Source organism: Haemaphysalis longicornis, unplaced genomic scaffold, assembly GCF_048455015.1.
Source record: "Haemaphysalis longicornis isolate Haplotype H1 unplaced genomic scaffold, Haemaphysalis longicornis Haplotype H1 scaffold_8, whole genome shotgun sequence".
NCBI lineage: Eukaryota > Metazoa > Arthropoda > Arachnida > Ixodida > Ixodidae > Haemaphysalis > Haemaphysalis longicornis.
The window spans coordinates 45,276,642-45,294,663 of record NW_027526445.1 but is presented as its reverse complement, the minus strand read 5'-3'; the positions used below and the strand labels follow the sequence as shown (position 1 = coordinate 45,294,663).

General features: G+C 48.4%; 1 pseudogene; it reads right to left on the bottom strand.

Moving 5' to 3' along the window:
- Positions 1–12,564: 12,564 nt before the first annotated feature.
- Positions 12,565–17,038, bottom strand: LOC144148273 (uncharacterized; annotated as a pseudogene).
- Between the last annotated feature and the right edge of the window lie 984 nt (positions 17,039–18,022).

Here is an 18,022-nt window from a genome sequence, read left to right as displayed (position 1 = left end):
AAATGGTCCGCTCATTACCGAATAGTCAGCTCCCGTGTCTACGAGGGCGACTACGTCAAAGCCGTCGATGGACACCTTGACGTCAGATGCAGTCGTCCTCGAGTTGCGGGTTCGTCGGGGCGTCGTATCTCTGCTTGTACGTGTTGATGGTCGGGCACTGTGCATCGTCGTTGTCGTCGTCTTCTCAACGGACGTCTTGGTCAGGTCGGGTACGCGTCGCGCCGTGTAGCTGTCGTCGTGATCAGGAGTCTCGTTAGGGCTAGGTCGGGTCGTCGGGATGAGGGCATGTCGTGAATGATGGTCTTCAGCGAGTCGCTGCGTCGTTGGAGGGTTTTCATTTTTCCGCCGTTGTGCAACTTTACCTCCCGAAGTTGCTGCTTTTAGTTTCCCCCGCGTGGGCTGGGGGACCTTCCACGTGAGAAGTCAGCAGTGCTGCGGCGGTTTGGTGACTGAGACGGGTAGGGCGACGGTGAACGGTTGAAGCGGGCTGGTCCTCGGTTGGTGTTGGAGAGGTATTCTTCGATCTCAGCAGGGCGCTGGCCGTATCGGGGGCGTGGGGCGTCGACGGAGAACCCTCGCAAACCGAGCCTCTTGTAGGGACAGCGACGGTAGATGTGGTCGGCCTCTCCGCAGTGGTAGCACAGCGGGCGATTATCGGGCGTTCGCCACACGTCGGTCTTCCTTGGCGTCTGGTATTGGTCTACAGGGCGTCGGGCGGGCGGCGTTGGACGGCGGTATGGCTCAGCCTCTTGACGACGGGTTGGAGCAGGGCGGGGTTGACGAACAGCCGAGGAGTAGGTCATGGCTTGTGGTTCGCGGGGTGCTTCCGACGGCGTAGAAGTTCCCAGTGCGTTTTGGACTTCTTCTCGGATTACGTCGGTCAGGGAAGCCACTTGAGGTTGCGGCGTCGTTGGAAAAAGCTTCCGAAGCTCCTCCCTGACCACTGCTCGGATGGTCTCTCGCAATGTATCGGAGCTTCCATTTGCAGCACCGATGGTCTCCGAGAACAGCGCGTTGACAGGGCGGTCGTACTGCCTGGTTCGAATTTCTAGCGTCTTCTCCATCGCCGCCGCCTCAGACGCGAATTCGGCCACTGTCTTCGGAGGGTTACGGACTAGACAAGCAAAAAGCTCTTGCTTCACTCCTCGCATTAGAAACCTGAGCTTCTTTTCCTCGGTCATTTCAGGGTCCGCACGACGAAAAAGTCGCTTCATCTCCTCAACGAAAATCACGACTCCTTCGTTGGGGTGCTGCGTTCGAGTTTCAAGCAAAAGCGCAGCTCGCTCTTTTCTCACCACGGTAGTGAAGGTCTTAAGGAACTCCCTCTTGAATTGAGTCCAGTCGGTCAAAGAGCTCTCATGGTTCTCGAACCAAGTTCGAGCAGCATCTTCTAAGTAAAAGAAGACATGCCGGAACGTTTCTTCATCGTCCCACCTGTTGAAGATGCGGACGCGCTCCAACTTCTCCAACCATTCTTCGGGGTCTTCAGCGGGGGCTCCCCGGAACGATGGCGGTTCTCGGGGCTGCTGCAGGATGATTGGCGACGTTGTTTCTTGCACCATGGTGTTGGTTGCAGCGTTCCTTCTCTTGGGCCCTTCTGGCAGAAGACCGAACTCGGGCGGTAAATCTTGCAGGCGGGGGCTGGCTCTTGTTGGACTGGCTTGGCGGCTTTTCGAGGTTGTAGTGGGCATGAAGGGTGCGTACCCAGCACCTCCACCAGATGTCACGAAGACAAGGACGATGCAGTGGTGTTGAATGAGAAACACGTTTATTGGAGCGAACTTGTGCTCCCCTAACAACTCAAAAGAATACAGAGGCGGCGAAGCAGCGGTCAACAAAGTGACTTGCACAGGCGAGTGTCGTCGAATCGAATGCCCCGGCGTCCGCACTGCAGGCTTTTTATCTTTTGGCGCGCGTGGTTCTCGAAACGTCGATTCGCATCGAGAACATAGTAGATCCAAGAAGATTATTCTGGGCTGTTCACGTTAGATCGGAATGCTCTCCCTATCACAACAGATAACACATGCGGCACAGAAAGAAAGAATGGAACACGCGCTTCCCCTTGGCGCAGAGATAACACAGACCGGCGTAGCCGGGCGGTAAAAGCAAAACACAAATAAACAAACCCAATGTATGGTTCGCGGCAATATACTATGTTTACCAGAAGTTACATCGCCTTCATGAATAAAAACACAGCTTTGAAGAATCATTCCGATGGTAAGTGACTGACATGCAGCTTTGATTAAATCAAAACCATTTTTGCAGTTGAAATTGAAAGTGGGGTTTTTCTTACCTGCTTAAACTCGGTGGCAAGTTTCTCCATGTCATCTGGGAAGGTCACGATGCGGGGGGCAATGTCGAGAAGGAAATCCATGACTCGATACATCATCCTGTGGTGCGTGCTTTCCCCAACTTCAAAACGTCCTGCAACATCCCGTATGCAGGATTTGTTGGCGGCATACCTGCAAGAAATGTGATAACTCTATAATAATCTTAAATGGTAAACAAGCATTTTACCTTGCCAACAAGCATTGAGCGAAGTATCGGAATAATCCACATCTGCCCAGTTGTCTGAACAAGCTTCAGAGCACATTTGGTGCAGACGTGCAGTATTTTACCCCTAGAATGCCTTAAAGCAGCACATGCAAGAATTGAATGAAGAAAATGAGCAAATAGAATCGAGTGCGATTCGGCAACTGAAATGTACTTGAGCCTGGGACTAATGGAAGATCAGTGGCACGTAAAAGCAAATTCCAGGCAGCATAAGCATTTAGTGAAAAAGTTGTAAACCTTCACGTAGCGCATTAGTGCATTCAAGTTCAGGCTTTGCTCCCGGGTACATGTGCCGTGAATTTCATGCCCTTAAAATTTCGACAGGCGCCTCGTAAAAGTGAAATTACCCCCTCCTCCTCCCCCCCCCCCCCCCCCCTTACTCGAGACCATGTTAATTCTTGCGAGGTCATATGCGCGCATTTCACCTCCAATTTCTACGTATGTGAAGTCTACGTGAACTCTATAAAGCGTCGTGATATGCGTGCCGTACTCGTGAAGCTCGGCAACAAATGCAGGCCCAAACTCTCTCACCGCGTTTCCTGCCCTTGCATATTATTTTCTCCCCCCTCCCCTTTGTAAATTTTCATCTGTTCAACTGCACCTCCTGCGCCCTGATCTCTTGCTTTTCTTCCAGCACAACTCCGCCAGCACCCGGTCGATGCGTACGCTGTCGGGGCGCGTTGGCGAGCGAGTACGACAATTTCACACGCCTGAGTTTGTTGCAGAGCTTCACGAGTAGGGCACTCATCTTACATCTAAGCTTCTCTCTTTACTGCTAAATAATTGTAATACTTCACCACAGAAAGGACAGGACATGCTCTTCAGGGGACTTGGGGGGTAGGCCTCCGTGGTCTCTTCTTGAAGGGTAGTGCGGCGACTTCGCGAATTCGGCAGCAAGAGCATTTGCAACCGACCGTGACAGTCGGAAGTTTCTGCGAAACTGGCGAGGTAAAGAGAAAAAAAAGCAGGCCGGTTATTAAATACGTGTTTTAAGTAGGATGCAGCGGCTCACCTCTTCGTCAGAATATGCGGCAACCGTCTTTTCCACGTACGCCTCAACCTTCGGTCGCTGCTCCGGCGGAGAGAACAGGCGCTCGAACATGAGCTCATACAACGTTAAATCGTCGTCGTCGTCGTCGCTGCTGCTGCTGTCCGAGGATGAGCTTGCGGTTGAACTTGTGGAGCTGTCACCATCTAGAAGTAGCAGCAATTCCTCGTCCAGACGGCGGCGCTTAGCTGCTTCCGAACGCATTGAAGGAGAATCGCGGCTGCTGGATTCCGCCATTTTTTCTCCGCCACCCCGGGGATAAAACCAGAAGTGACGTAAAAGAGGTCATGTGACTTCCTCGGCGTTCCCTGTTACTCCGCCGCTGGCGACGGAGCACCGAGAACTGCTCTCGGCTGCTCTCGGCGCCAAAAAAGTGCTCCTCCTCTACCAATGAAACACAACGCCCCTGCTCCTGTCCGACCACTGGAAGGCGCCAGAACTCGCGAGAGCACTTTGAGTGCAGTTAGAAGTGCTCCTGTTCGCCCAATGGAAAGCGGTATAAGCGAGCAGCCCGGGAATTATGCGTTCCGTCTATATAGACATCCTTTTCCTCTGTATCATGGCCTGTCATGTGAGAACTGGACTTCGCGGGACCAAATATTTTGCCCATTTATTTATTTTCAATCACCGCCAGTGTAGCCGGGAACAGCCTAATATTAGTAGTGTACCGTGATCACTCGTCCAGGTGCCACCGCCCCCTCATTTCTGGGGTTTAGTTTCACTGCATTTCCATAGATGTAATTGAAGACCTATACTGCAGAGAATAGAAGATTGTGATGACAATGAGCAGGGGCATTTTTATCCGGGATTATGAAAAAATGGATGCCTTCACTGCATATATTCACTTTATGTATGTAAGTGTTGTGCCTTCATTGTGGCGTGATTTTTAGGAAGTATCTTTTACGGTTTACTTGTTTCAGTGTACTGTGCTTCAAACTACGCCGTGTTGTCTTTTAGTTGTAGTCTCCAGAGTAGTTTGTAATGCCTTGATGCTACAGGCATTGCACTGTGCATATGGGCTTGGGTCATGTATGCGGTGTGTGCGTGTGTGTCAGCGTCTAATCGTCGTTCTAATCGTCGTTCAGTGTAACCAACGCTATTTTCTATAATTTTTGTTAAATATGCACACGTTCTTGTTTTTGTTTTTTTCTGCGCGCCAGCACATAGGCCCCCGTTTGTTCCTGGACACACTAATAAACGATTAATTTTTTTAATTATCATTATTATTATTATTTCTGTGATTGCTTGGTAGGAGTATATGGCAGGAGTATAGACATAAATGGTCATGACCATTTATGTCTATACTCCTGCCATTGTTTCTGTAGATATTTTCAGTCAAACTTGTTGCTATGCTTGTGTGGTCTCGGCAAGATGAGAAATAGAAAAAGCGACGTTGCTTTTAGAAACGACGTTGCCTTAGCATTAGCTGTAGCTTGGGCGTCGTTGCTTTAACTTTAGCGTAGTTGCTTTTATAAATAGCAAAAGCGTCGTCGCTCGTTGCTTCTCGACAATACTTTATTGCAGTGTAACTTTGCAAACACCGAAACTTTGGTTTTATGTGTATACTCTGCCTCTATCACGTGCATTGTGCATTTGCTTGCATTTTTCCTTTTTTTCGACTTGCCTTGAACGTTTACTTGCAACACTAGGCTTCTTTTGATTTTCCTTTCTCAACAGCGAAGCTGTTTAGCGAATCGTAATTTTTCATGTCCGAGGTTAGAATTACCAAGAAATAGCGGAGCGCGCGCCCGTGAGCGCGGGCGTTGCGGGGACCGACAGGCACTCAACAAAACCAAGAAAATGCCTGCAGATCGTGTGTGCGGGCGTCGCGACGACCGCCCAGCGTCGACTACGCACGTTTGTAAACCCAAGCATACCCCCTCAGGGAGATTGGCCAAGACTGCGGCGACCGCCCGGCATTTAAAAAAAACAAGGAAATGCTGAGCTCTCCTGTGTATGTGCCTTGCAGTGACTGCCCAGCGTACCCGGCGCACGTTTGTCAAGCCAAACATACGCAGCTGGGACATTGGCCAAAAAATTAAAGCCGTTCCACTCAATGTGAAAGCCATCGGGAGTGCAGAGCAGCGATTCGCCATAATGGGCTCTAGCGCCGTTATCCGCTCGCTGCTACGACCCAATGCAATTCCAATTTCCTGCCTTCGCAGTGCGCCCGCGCTCCCTGCCTGAAACTGCGCCAGCGGAAGTTCCGTTCGTTGTATGCTCTATTTCCTCCCGCACGTGCCGGCGTTGCAGTGCCACTCTTTTTCGCTTACTATCGTAAAACCCAACCCCACGAGCGTTCGTAACTAAATGAACGCGAGCGCTGCTGGTTGATTACGTTTATTTTGCCTCAAATGCACCTGCAGTTTTCTTTGCGATAAACAACGGGGAGATGTATGACAAGTGCCAGGGGTTCACTAGTATGAAACGCTTATGACTATATAAACCGCTTTGGTTTTGAAGCCTCTTGAATACGCCGCGACGACGGAACGCGTTGTGGCTCTACTTCGGACCAGCGAGTGAGCTACGACGACAAGGTGAACCCCTAAAGGGCTTTGCACTTCAAAAACTTCAGCGTTTGTCGCAATCGTGGCGACACGTTTTCAGAAGGAGAAAGATTCCACCGTTCGCCGTAATCGTGGCAACACTTGCTCGGAACAAGGAACACATGTCATAGCGTACGGCCCGCGAAGGTTATGTCCAATGATTATCACTTTCAAAAGCCTGAAAGAAGCTCATGCGAATAGCTACTATGATGGAGTAAAGGTCACTGCGGCAGCGAAGAAGCAAATCGACTGCAATCGTGGACGTAAAGGGGGCGTGAAGATATTTTCAAACAAACTGTGTTGTGTGGGTACTTATAACTGTGGAACATTGATAAAAAAAAACGGTGCATACCCGTTTCGTTGTCCTATATCATAAAATGGGAAAAAATGCAATTTAAGCAAAACGCACCCCAGTTTCATACTTGCATTAGATGTACAAGGAGCATTTGATAATGTCAGGCATCCAGCAATACTCCAAGGACTCCAAGCAACCAATTCCGGGGAGGCCACATATAACTTCGTCCGGGCCTTTCTCAAGAACCGCACCGCAACGCTCCGTATTGGCCCCCTCCAGTCTGACCTTTTCCCGACTCCGCCGAAAGGAACACCACAGGGTTCTGTAATCTCCCGACTCCTTCTTAACATAGCCCTTCTTCAACTCCCAGCCCCGCTTTCTGCCATCCCCAACCTTCAGCACGCTTTCTGCTCGGATGACCTCACGTTCTGGACTAACACAGGACCCCCCGGAGATCAACAAGACATTCTCCAGGAAGCCGTTGATTGTACACTCAGGTACCTGCATCAGCGTGGTCTGACATGTGCACCACATAAATCTACACTCCTCGTTCTTCGAACCCGCACCCGACGCCGACCTCCAAACCCCACTCCGGGCCCGTCAGTCACGATCGATTCCATGCCCGTTCTCCAAGTGCCCCAACTCCGTATACTTGGTGTTACGTTCCACGCAGATGGCTCCGGGGCAGCGAGTCTCCCACAACTTCATGTCACAGTCACCCAGCTCACGCATCGCATCAGAAGGATCTGCACCCAGCGCCATGGCCTAAAAGAACCAGACACCTGCCGTCTTGTTCAAGCCCTACTGATCAGCCGCCTTACATATGGTAATACCTACGTCAACCTCAAACCAAATGAACATGCCAAATTAGACGCCCTTATCAGACGCCTACTACCCACCTCCTGCAATTAGGTATCCACAATTCCCTTTCTGAGCTCCTCGAAGCACAGCGGGTCGAGCAACTCACCCGTCTTGCCCTAACCCGTACGGATCGCACGGTACTGCATAAACTAGGCTACCCCACTCCTCTACCTTTAGACACCCCCCAGCGTATCCCTCCGTCACTCCGCGCTCATATCTTTGTGTCTCCCACCCCCAAACAGATGCAAATTTCCTTCAACCAAGGCAGAGGACAGGCCCGCGTCACCCGCCTCCCAGCCGAATAACACAACAAACCGGACACTGGATACACGGACGTCGCTCCGTATACATACCCCCTGCTCACGCACTGGTTGTCGTCGACTCCAAATCAGTCAATATTACTTCCCTCAGCCTTCTCCACGCAAGCACAACGACGGCTGAAGATACAGCCATCGCTCTAGCAGCGACCACGGCTTCCTTTACGTGGCAATCCTCACAGATTCGCAACAGGCTTGCCTCAACTACTGTACACGCCGCATCTCTCCCTCAGCGTTGAAGATACTATCCTCATCCAAGGATCCCCCCACATCCAGATTGTGGGGATACCAGGCCATTCTTCCCTCGAGGGAAACGAGTCGGCACACGCCGCTGCCCGCGGTCTTACATTGCGGACGTTTTCGTCGACGGAAGAGGACTTTCCGAACCCTCCATCTATCCCCGGTCCCTTTCCAATACACTGAAAGCTTATATCATTATCGCCAGCTATGCTTTCAATACCCTCCTCCTCACCCATCCATCACCCCGCAGGCGGCTCGCATTTGGCGTCGACTGAAGACCAACACCTTCTACAACACCTCAATACTCCACTACATCTCTCCCTCCACTTACCCCTACAACTGCCCCTCTTGCTCCGTCCCGAACCCTACTACAACTATTACAACCTGGTCTGGGAACGCCCCTACGCGCCGAGCCCCCTACCTTCCCCGTCCCCTGAGCAGTAGAAGCGCGAGATGGCCAGCTCATGGTGCGAGGACCAAGAACGCCTGATCGCTTGCGTCCAAGAAAGCCACCTAAGAAAGCCACCCACTTTATGCTCAATAATCGTTTTCCAATTCAAAAATACGCTTTCAGCGACACTTTTCTCCTCAACTCGTGAAGTGAGTCGTGACGTCTGGCTAAGAAGCCAATCACAGTTCCCCCTCGTCTGCACAACATGTCGGCATAGAGCTTGCTTGCAAAACGTCAAATAAAGCTACAACATCGGCGCCATGACGAAACTCGTCCTGCAACTGAACGGGAGATGTCTGATCCCTGATACGGCTGATCAACCCGGTCGAACTTTCAGTCAACAACGTGGGCGAGTGGCGCAGGCAGAAGTACCCACGTTTAAAGTAGGCGGGGTATTTGTGAACTGTTTACGCTGTTTTGCACGAGTCTAAACCGTTGTTCTGCTTGCCGGTATTATTGAACAAGCTTTCGGACGTCTTTCTTACGTCGACTGTAAGATGGGTTGCGCAAAGGTGAAACTTCTGACCTGACGAGATAAATGACCGAACCTTAAAGTGGGAATTTAATACATAAACACATTTATAGAAGGAACTTCGACTAGTCGGAACTTAAAACCAACCCGTCGCTTCAAAATCAAACGCGAAAATAACTAGCGAGAAGCAGTGATGCAGCGCCGAGTCGCCGAGTCCCACCATCACGCAGTTCGATTGCTTTCCTGTTTACTCCAATACACAATGGTGGTAATGTTTTTTCGTTGATTAGGTATGCTCCGCTTTGGCTTACTGGAGAAGCGTTCAACAGTAATATGGCGGATAAAGCTCCGGATTGATTAGAATTTATGCAAGAAAATTGGCTCCAAATGTGGGTGGAAAGCATGCTTTAAACGACACCCACAACACTGCCCATGCGACGTCAGTTGCCTTCACTGACGTGGGTCTAGAAAGAGTAAAACGAAAGAATTCCAGCTGTTACCTGGAATTTGCGGGGGCGGCATCCCGAAAGCAGCAGCGTCGGCCATTGCGGGGCTAGAGCCGTGGACGCTGCTGCTGTAGCCGGAATTAGCATAGAAAACCGAGCTAGTTGGTACAGATTCATCTTCGCAGCGCAGCCCACAGCCGGCCGTGCGTTGACGGAAAGAAAATGGTGAGGAGTGTGTTTCGAATGGTCAGACAGCGGAACCTAGCCATCCTGATGTGCTAGCTCGGGGCTACACCACCGCGCGACACAAGCGTTGACACCGAAACAATTGGGCACGTGAGCTTAGTGATTCCCACTAACACCGATTTAAAATAGTTAGTTTAGTAAGTTTGAGAAGTGCGAGAATGCTGAGCGAACTTTTATAATCACTATTTATCAGGATCAATTGCTCCTACCGCCTTTTTATTACCTCTTAAAACAAAACCTATTGGGTATTTATCAATTTAGAAAACGGAGTCCCATTCGTGGCAAGCAGTGCGCAAAAGGTATTGTTTCTCTAGCGGCCAGATGTCTGTATGTGGTTTGTACATTTTGTTTACCCGCCCTGCAAACCAATCCTTAACGTATGTTTGCCGTACGACCACTTATTTCCGTCGGGTTCGGGTTACCCAGGAGGTGCTGTCGAACAAGTTAATCAAGGCGGGCAAAGTAAGCGCGCAATGGACACGAAGCTGCACCAAAATAGGCCCAACACAACCGTCGCTAAGGCAGACGACCAAGCCGGCGAGCAGGCACCTCCGCGCGGGGAGCGCTGGGTAAATTCGCCAGCCATCTACAGTCTACAGTGTGCTCCATGAGTGAAACATTTCAACCCAGCATGCAGAGATACTTGCACGCTCGATCTTGACAAACAATTTTGACATCATTGCTGTTTGAAGTGTACATTTTTGCCCTTGCAACAGTGTTAAGCAAGGCACAAAATCTGGTCATTTTGAGTCTGTTCCTTGCGGCCACTTCTTTCTGCTCTGTCCCTTTACCATAAACTGTAACGGACTAGTCCTGTTCTTCCCTGGGTGCTATTTACTGTTACTCCCTCTGTTCTTGCAGGTTGGGCCTCATCCATGTGCTCAGCAGCTCCTTTCGCTCCCAGAAGAAAAGTGGCCGGCCCTATGTTGTGTGCCTCACCTTTGAGACGGACCGTGGGGCGATTGTGGATGCAGCGTGCGAGTGCCCGGCGGGTTGAAGTGGAGCATGGAGTCACATCCTGGCTGCTGTGCACCTACTCGCCCTCTTGCAAGCCGAAGGTTTTAAGCGGCGCTACCGGAGCTTGCGTGCACTGAGCTGCCACAGCAGTGGGGACGTCCGAGACTGCAGGGCATCAAGCCAGCGAGTGTCCAAGACATTGACTGGAGAAGCCTGCGAGAAAATGGCCCCTCCCTTCCCTTGCCAATTCGTCTGTTCGATGCACGTCGAGTACAGGAGCAATGCGAGCAGCAACAAAGTGCCGTGCAGGCGCTTGGGAGAAAACTTGGTAGCCTTGGGAATGGGTTTTTTGCCCCAGTTGTGCTGGCCTCACTCCCCAAAGTGACAGAAACAAGGACTGGCATGGCACCTGAAGGGTCACCTATGAGCTACCAGCAAGCATTCATGCCACATTTCGCCGTGGCCATCTCGCGAGCACGCAGAGGCTGGGCAACGTCGTGTTTACTAGACCGCGGCATGCAGGGGTGCGCGAATGCTTCCATTTGTTCCATTTATATCCACAGTTTGCTATACTGCACGCGCTATAAATCCGCGAAGTAGTTTAAATTACTGGTATTTTCAGTGTGGATGCAAAAAATGCAAAAGCACTCAAGCTGATGCGTGGCGGCCTGATGCAGCTCTGGCCGTTTTCTTTTTTTTTAATAAAACTTGAAAATAGTCTCAGCTACCTAAATTAAATGCCACTATCATTACGTCGGAGACGTGCATGCAGCATGTGACATACTAGAGAAGTGAATGTGTGTTTTAGTCGCAAAATATTCGACAGTAAATACATCGTGGCTGAAATGACAATGGGCACCAAGTTATCTTGACGTAACAACAAACCTTTCAGCTCGGCAAATCGGGAACCAAGTGCAAAAGCTCGAATTTTTCACTGTTAGATCATCATAAAACAGTGTACGCCACTTCTGCAACGACATGCGGCTAATGCAACGTAAAAGAAACCAACAACACACTCCCATACCGTGCGCGCCCGCCACAGAGGAAATTTTGAACCGCTCCGTGACGACGTAGTGCGGCAAGAAAAGTTTGTTTATAGCCCTAGGTAAGATAAAGGCTCGTGTAGGGGCTAAGCGGTAACATTTAACAATGAAATGAAGCGGGCGCAGAGCCACAGGGACTAGTAAAGAAACAGCCTAATTTTGGCAACGTGTTGTACTGTTTTCCCGGTCGAGCACCGCTGTCAGTCGCATGAATAGGTGGCGCACGCTCAGCTTGATTTAGAATACAAAGGCTGGACCACAGAACTCCAACACAGCTGTATTTTTCATCCTGACAGCGACTACGGAATCCCGCGCTGAGCGAACCAACGACAAATATTCGCTCCCAGCGCACCGCGCCCAGCGTGTCACAAAGGTTGCTCGCGCCGGCATAGTTCACGTCAGAAAGTTCGTTCAAGAGCGTGGAACTTCACGTACCTTTTCTCCATTTATACCGGTATTTCCGCATTCCGTGCACTGCGGCACGAAGCAATGCTCCGGCATTGTAGTCCATCACCAAGAGCGGTCAATGCCCACCTTCTATGTTTTGCTAATTGCTTTCGGTTTCAAACGACCGTACCAAAATGGCGGACCTAGTTACCGGAGTCGACGTGAGATGGCGGGGCGCATTTTGCATAGGGTCTATTGCGAACCAGATACCGTAGTTTTCGCTGTCGCGGGCTCTTTTAGTGGATAGTGTAGTGGATAAAGTGTCTGACTTCAATGCAAACTGGCCCAGCGGCCGGAAGTTCAAATCGCACACGGGGCACGTTTTTTTTTTTGCTTGACCGGCGTTGTGCCATTTGATATAAACAAGGTAACATCCCGAAGAGAATTCGGCAAAGCAGGGTGAACGTAAGCAAGGAAACTGGCTACAAACCGTACAAACAGCCAGTAAGTCTGAGTTCTGCTACAAGGTTGCCGGGCAAGTGAAGCGGTCGCAACACTGGTCGCGTCGATTGAAAACTGTTTATGACAACGAATAGAGAATGCATTATTTTTAAAACAGTGGGTTTGCAGCTGTACGGATCTATATACACAAAGAGCGTTTAACTGGCTAAACGCTCGGATGCACTTACTCTGACCTCATTGTTAGTTGCGCTGCCGCTCGACGATGCGCGCCTGGTCGCTTGCGATGGGCCTCAAATCGAGAATTTCCAAGGTGTCTCCTAAATTCGAGAAGCAATGATTTGTGAGAATATATGGGATTTATGTTCTCAAAAGGTCGTTTAAGTAGACAAAGTTAAGCAAAGGCAAATGCATTTTCTCTTCACGACCACTTTAAACCTTCGTGATGGTCGTAAAAGTTTCGTACAGCTTCGCTAGGTACCTTGATGCACCAGCCGCTTTGCAGCGACGGGCTGTAATTCGGAAACAACCCGCGGTGAGAAAGAATCCGGCTCGAGGAGGACCCACGAGACCGGTCTGCCCAACCAGATGCCATGTACCGGTCATATGGGATGAGTAAGGCGGGAGCACAAGACTCTCGGGAAAGAAGATACGCTTACCTGAATGAAAATGAGTGGAAACCTCACTGCCAACATCGTTGTCGGTTGTTTGGGGTGCGGAGGTCAAAATCGTGGAGGTGGGGGCTGCCCGAATCGCCAGCACTGCCCACCGGAGTCCCACCTGCCGAATCGCAGGGACAGGGCGAACCCATCGTCTCCTACTCGGGACACGCAAGATTGAACGCGCTCCCTGTACGGCTGCGCAAAGGGCGACTAGCCTTACGCGTTAGTTTTACGGGTTAGTCTTATGCGTTAGTGTGAGCTTCCTTCCGTCTTTCATTTTGTTCTGAGATTTCCGTAACTATTTTTACTTCATTGTTTCTGTTATATGTATGACTGGTGTTTTGTGTCGTCTTGATTTTCGTTTAACTTTATAAATGTTTTGTATATGGTGTACCAGCACCAAGGCCGAACGGTTGTTCCTGGGCATCGAAAATTAATTAAATAAATAATTTATTAATTGTTTAATTTTTTGTTCTTGGCGCTGTTTCAGCTTTCACTAAAAACACAACAGCTTTCAGTGAAGGTATAACGCCGCACATAAACAAGATCCTGGTTATATCCTACCCTTCGTAAAATATCTCATGAAGTTGTTTGTTTTTAAAATACAAATCATATATACTCAACGGGAGCTGATCTGCCGAGCAATGTCTCACGTAACGTGACGTGACCTGCAGAGAGTGAGTAAAAATCAACAGCAGCTACTCCCGTGAGTGAATAGTGAATTGTGTAAATTGAAAATATTGAATATAGTGAATTGAATAAAGTGAATTGTGTCCTTGAAAATAGGCGGCGGCGTGATTCGCATCTTCAGCAGGTTGACAGTGTGCGCGTTGCAGGACGTGGGTAGATGAGGCGGTTTCCGTAAGTAACGAACAGACACAGTAGACGACACCAAGGTACGGTAGTTTGAAGCTTTGTACATCTGTAGGCTCGACGGTGGGCTTAAATAAGAGTTTTTAAGGCGCAATTGTTACTTGTCTAGGCTGATTAAATCCTGCACACGGCCGGTGTGAACCGAACACGCACCCACTCGGAGATCGTCCGCAAAAAACTGTCCACAGCTGCTAACTCTGTGGTAACGTTTTTCATGGTGTTCCACGCGTTTGGTATCGCACATACATTCGCAGCACGTTTTGTTCTATAACACTGGAAATAGCCAAGTGGTTTGCAATCGGTGTCAATAGGAAAGCAAGTGATTTCTATTGGTTCGAATCGGTTTCAACTGGGACCACTTGCCTCGCAAGTGGGACTAATTGCTTCCCTACTGCGGCCACTTGCCTCCAAACTGGGACCAAATGCTTCCCTACTGGGACCACTTGCCCCCTACTGGGACCAATTGGTTCCCTACTGGGACCACTTGCAGGAACCAACTGGGACGACTTGCCTCCCAACTGGAATCAATTGCTCCCAAGTGGGACCAGTTACAGCTCAGCTGGGACCAGTTGGTCTCAACAGCAAACCAGTTGCCTCCCAATTGGTCCCAGTTGGGAAGCAATCTTGTTTGTTGGAACCAACTCCAAGTTGGAAAGCAACTGATTTGCTGTTGAAAAAATTCATGAGCCATTCCACTCTGTGAAGGTAGATGACCAGCGAAGCTGTGCACGCAATGCATCGTCCTCCCAATTTCGTTTTCATTATTTCTGTGCAGGTATTTTTGCATCTATTTTTGTATTATGTAGTTCACAAATTCAAGCCATACTCCAGCACAAGCAAATACCCAAAAGCTGACCGGTGTTCACTAAGGGGAAGAAAACTACAATCCCTGGACTCCTAATGAACTACATTTTTTCACTCATACACAAAGGCACAAGAAAATTTAGGTAATCATCACTATGGTATTAAAAAAATGTAGAACACACCTTACTTTCACAGCCATGCAATTTCAATACAATACAAAGTTTGCTCTTGCATACCAATCAAGTAAAGCGCATGATCTAACAATGATTTAACAAGTTTTTTTGTACTGAATCTACTGAAACAGGCAGTTCAGATGGCACAAAAGCTATATTAAAAAAGCAAGAACCTGCTGAAATGCCAAACGTTTATTGCGAAAGAACCACATGGAGAAAATTTCAAGCTGAAGCACAGGTCCCAAGGAGCCGACAAAAAATAGAGTAAAATTACATGCTTACAACAAATGTCCATTCTTACAAGTAGTTCACATATCCACCATTAGGGCTGAAAACACCATCACCGTGAAACCAAAATAGGCAGCGCGGACTACACGAAATGTGAATGTAAAAAAAAAACCTGCTAAAGTGCCAAAATTTCTAGCAGAGCAACAAGGACCCTGAACTAATATGCTTGAAATAAAGCACATTGCGAAAGAGCTCCACGTGGTCCATATGGAAACCACGAAAAAAGAGTAAAATGTACATGCTTACAACAAATGTCAATTGTTAGAAGTAGGTCACACCACCAGCATACAGGATGAAAAAGCCTTCACCGTGTTACCGTAATAGCATGTGAAAGTGAAAAAAATGTCAGCAATAAAACCACGCAGAAGTGCCAATAACCACATAGGAAAAACGAGAAATTACAGTAAAAACAGGGCCAAACAAATGCGTCTCTCAACAAATAACCCTCATTGCATTTCCTGAATGATAATGTGAGATGCTCGGTGCAGTGCCTCAACCGTACCATTGCAATTGTTGTGAATTTTGTCAATTTCCATCCCAGAGGGCCTTAAAGACATCAACCGTGTTCTACTGCGACAGTTCTGCTCTTATATATAGTAAAATTGGTTATAAGTTACAGACTTCAAAGTCGTCCCAGTGGCTAAGGCGTTGCACTGCTGAGCCCAAGGATGCAGGTTTTACCATGGCGACCATTTTTCTGATTTTTCTGACATTTTTTCGCTGGGGATCACGCGACTGACAAAGTTTTCAGAGACAGCTTCACAAAAAAATATTTCCTTCATATGCTATTCATATGCAAGGTGTGACATTGCTTGTTAACTCGACAAGGTGTCTAGATTCTTCTTGCTCACACCTCATGACGTGACTTGAATCATATCCAGGGTAGCATAGGAGCTTCCCAGATACAATAAAAACTTTTACAATGCCACCCGCATCCTTGAAAGAGACAATGTGCAGTATTTTGTGGAAAGTCCTGACACCTGTCATTAAACCAGTGCTGTCAGTCTTGTACGGCCGGGAGTATTGCTCACTGAAACACACGTCCAGAAATGGTGACCCGGTCGTGTTCAACAATACGGCTACATATCGTGTCACCAGCTTCGTTCTGAACAAAGTCAAGCAATCGACCAGACACAGCCCGTGGCTTGCTCAAGAGAAAAGAAGTTTCTCGAGCCGGTCTCTCAGACAGCAGCCAACCGCGAGTGCGAGGGCTGGCCCGGGCTTTGATTGCTCTGTAGTTGCTTGACATCACGAGCCATTCGACAATCTGCATGGGAACACCTCTCGCTGATGTCACCAACCTTTTGATGGAGCATATGTTGCACTCAAAACTAAAACAAGAATGCGCCCACAGGGGTCCTTGTTGGACAACACTTTTTTGAAGGTGTCGTAGCTGGTGCACGTTAGATGTCATTTGCCTGTCACAGTTCAAGAACGTAACTTTAACTAAGAATTTCATCAGGCATACTGTGCTCCTGTGAATATCAGCTTTGCTCACTGTGCCCTGCAGCAAAAGCCCAATGCCCTCTACAAGAAGAGAAAAATGCTCTATGAAGGCATCAGGCAAGATACCTTGTAGGCATGGCAAAGAAAAATACAGCAACCATTGTTGCCACTCAGATGCCTTTCACAATTTTCTCTGTAAAATGGAGCGGGGAAGGCGGGACAAAAGAAGGGGTGGTTTGATGCTGCAGAGACGCTCGTCAATGGCAGCAATTTCATCCTGATCCTATGTACGAATTCTTGTAGTCTGTATTGGTGAGCCAGAAGTCGGTGAACTGCAGCGTGACGCCCAGCAGCACACAGTGCATGTAATCTGGTGAAACCCCATATTACGTCTAAATGTGGGTGGTTTATTAAAGGTGTTGGGCCCTTAACTCCATTTACTAGCTTGCCCATTGAAGCAGCCACTCGCATGCTCTCCTTGGTGTCCTCAGCCTATCTGTCCGCTTTAACAACGTCTGCCGTAAACTTCGCCTTTCCTGTTTGGCAGAGGGGACAAATTCAATGCACCAGATGATTAGGCTCTGTAAGAATCTGTATTAATTTTTATCAGCTGAGACGTTTTCTGGATACAATATACTGCCAGATGTGTTCTGGCAACACGTGCACTTGCGTCATGTTTTGCTAAATGCACGATTTCATGTAAATTAAACTAGGATATCATTAGCAAATTGCTAAATTTGCACGCACAGAAGAAAACTGTACAAGTAAATTTTGATGTCTTCTCAAGACACTTTAGACAAACCCAGTTACCACTGCACACCCGTGAAAACAGGCCTGAAAGCAAGCTATTAACAAAATTTTTCCATTGAAAATGCTTACCTTGAACATTTACTCCAGAACGCAAGCACCATGAGCAGCCATAGTAGCCGTTGTACTGCTGTATGTTTTGCATAGTTGCTCGTACTAGGGAATCAGCACCGCAACTGAAGGAGTATAGCTGCAATGAATAAACATCACAATAATTTGAGGCGATGCACTGTAATCACAAATTTTAATGTTGAAATGATAAATAAATCATGACACTGTCTTTAAACACACACCAAATGCAAGCCTAAAAACCACATTTTTACCCTTTCTGCTGTAAGAATTTAGACAAAATGGGGTCGACAAGGCAGGTCGCAGCACAGTATGAATGCTACAGAAACCGGCCATGGGTACAGCACATGCCGAAAGCCGATGGTATTACATGCTGGAATCAGCTGCACACGCATTAAAGCAAACTAAATAATGCTATTTAATTTATGCAGTACGAAAATCGAGGTGCATATTTGCTTAATATCCAAGTTTAAAAGCACACTTATATTGCAGCATCCACAGGTAAAACGTTCGAACAAAACATGCTTCAGCTCCAGTAAAAAACGCAGAGAATATCATTTCTACACTTTGCGTTTGAAT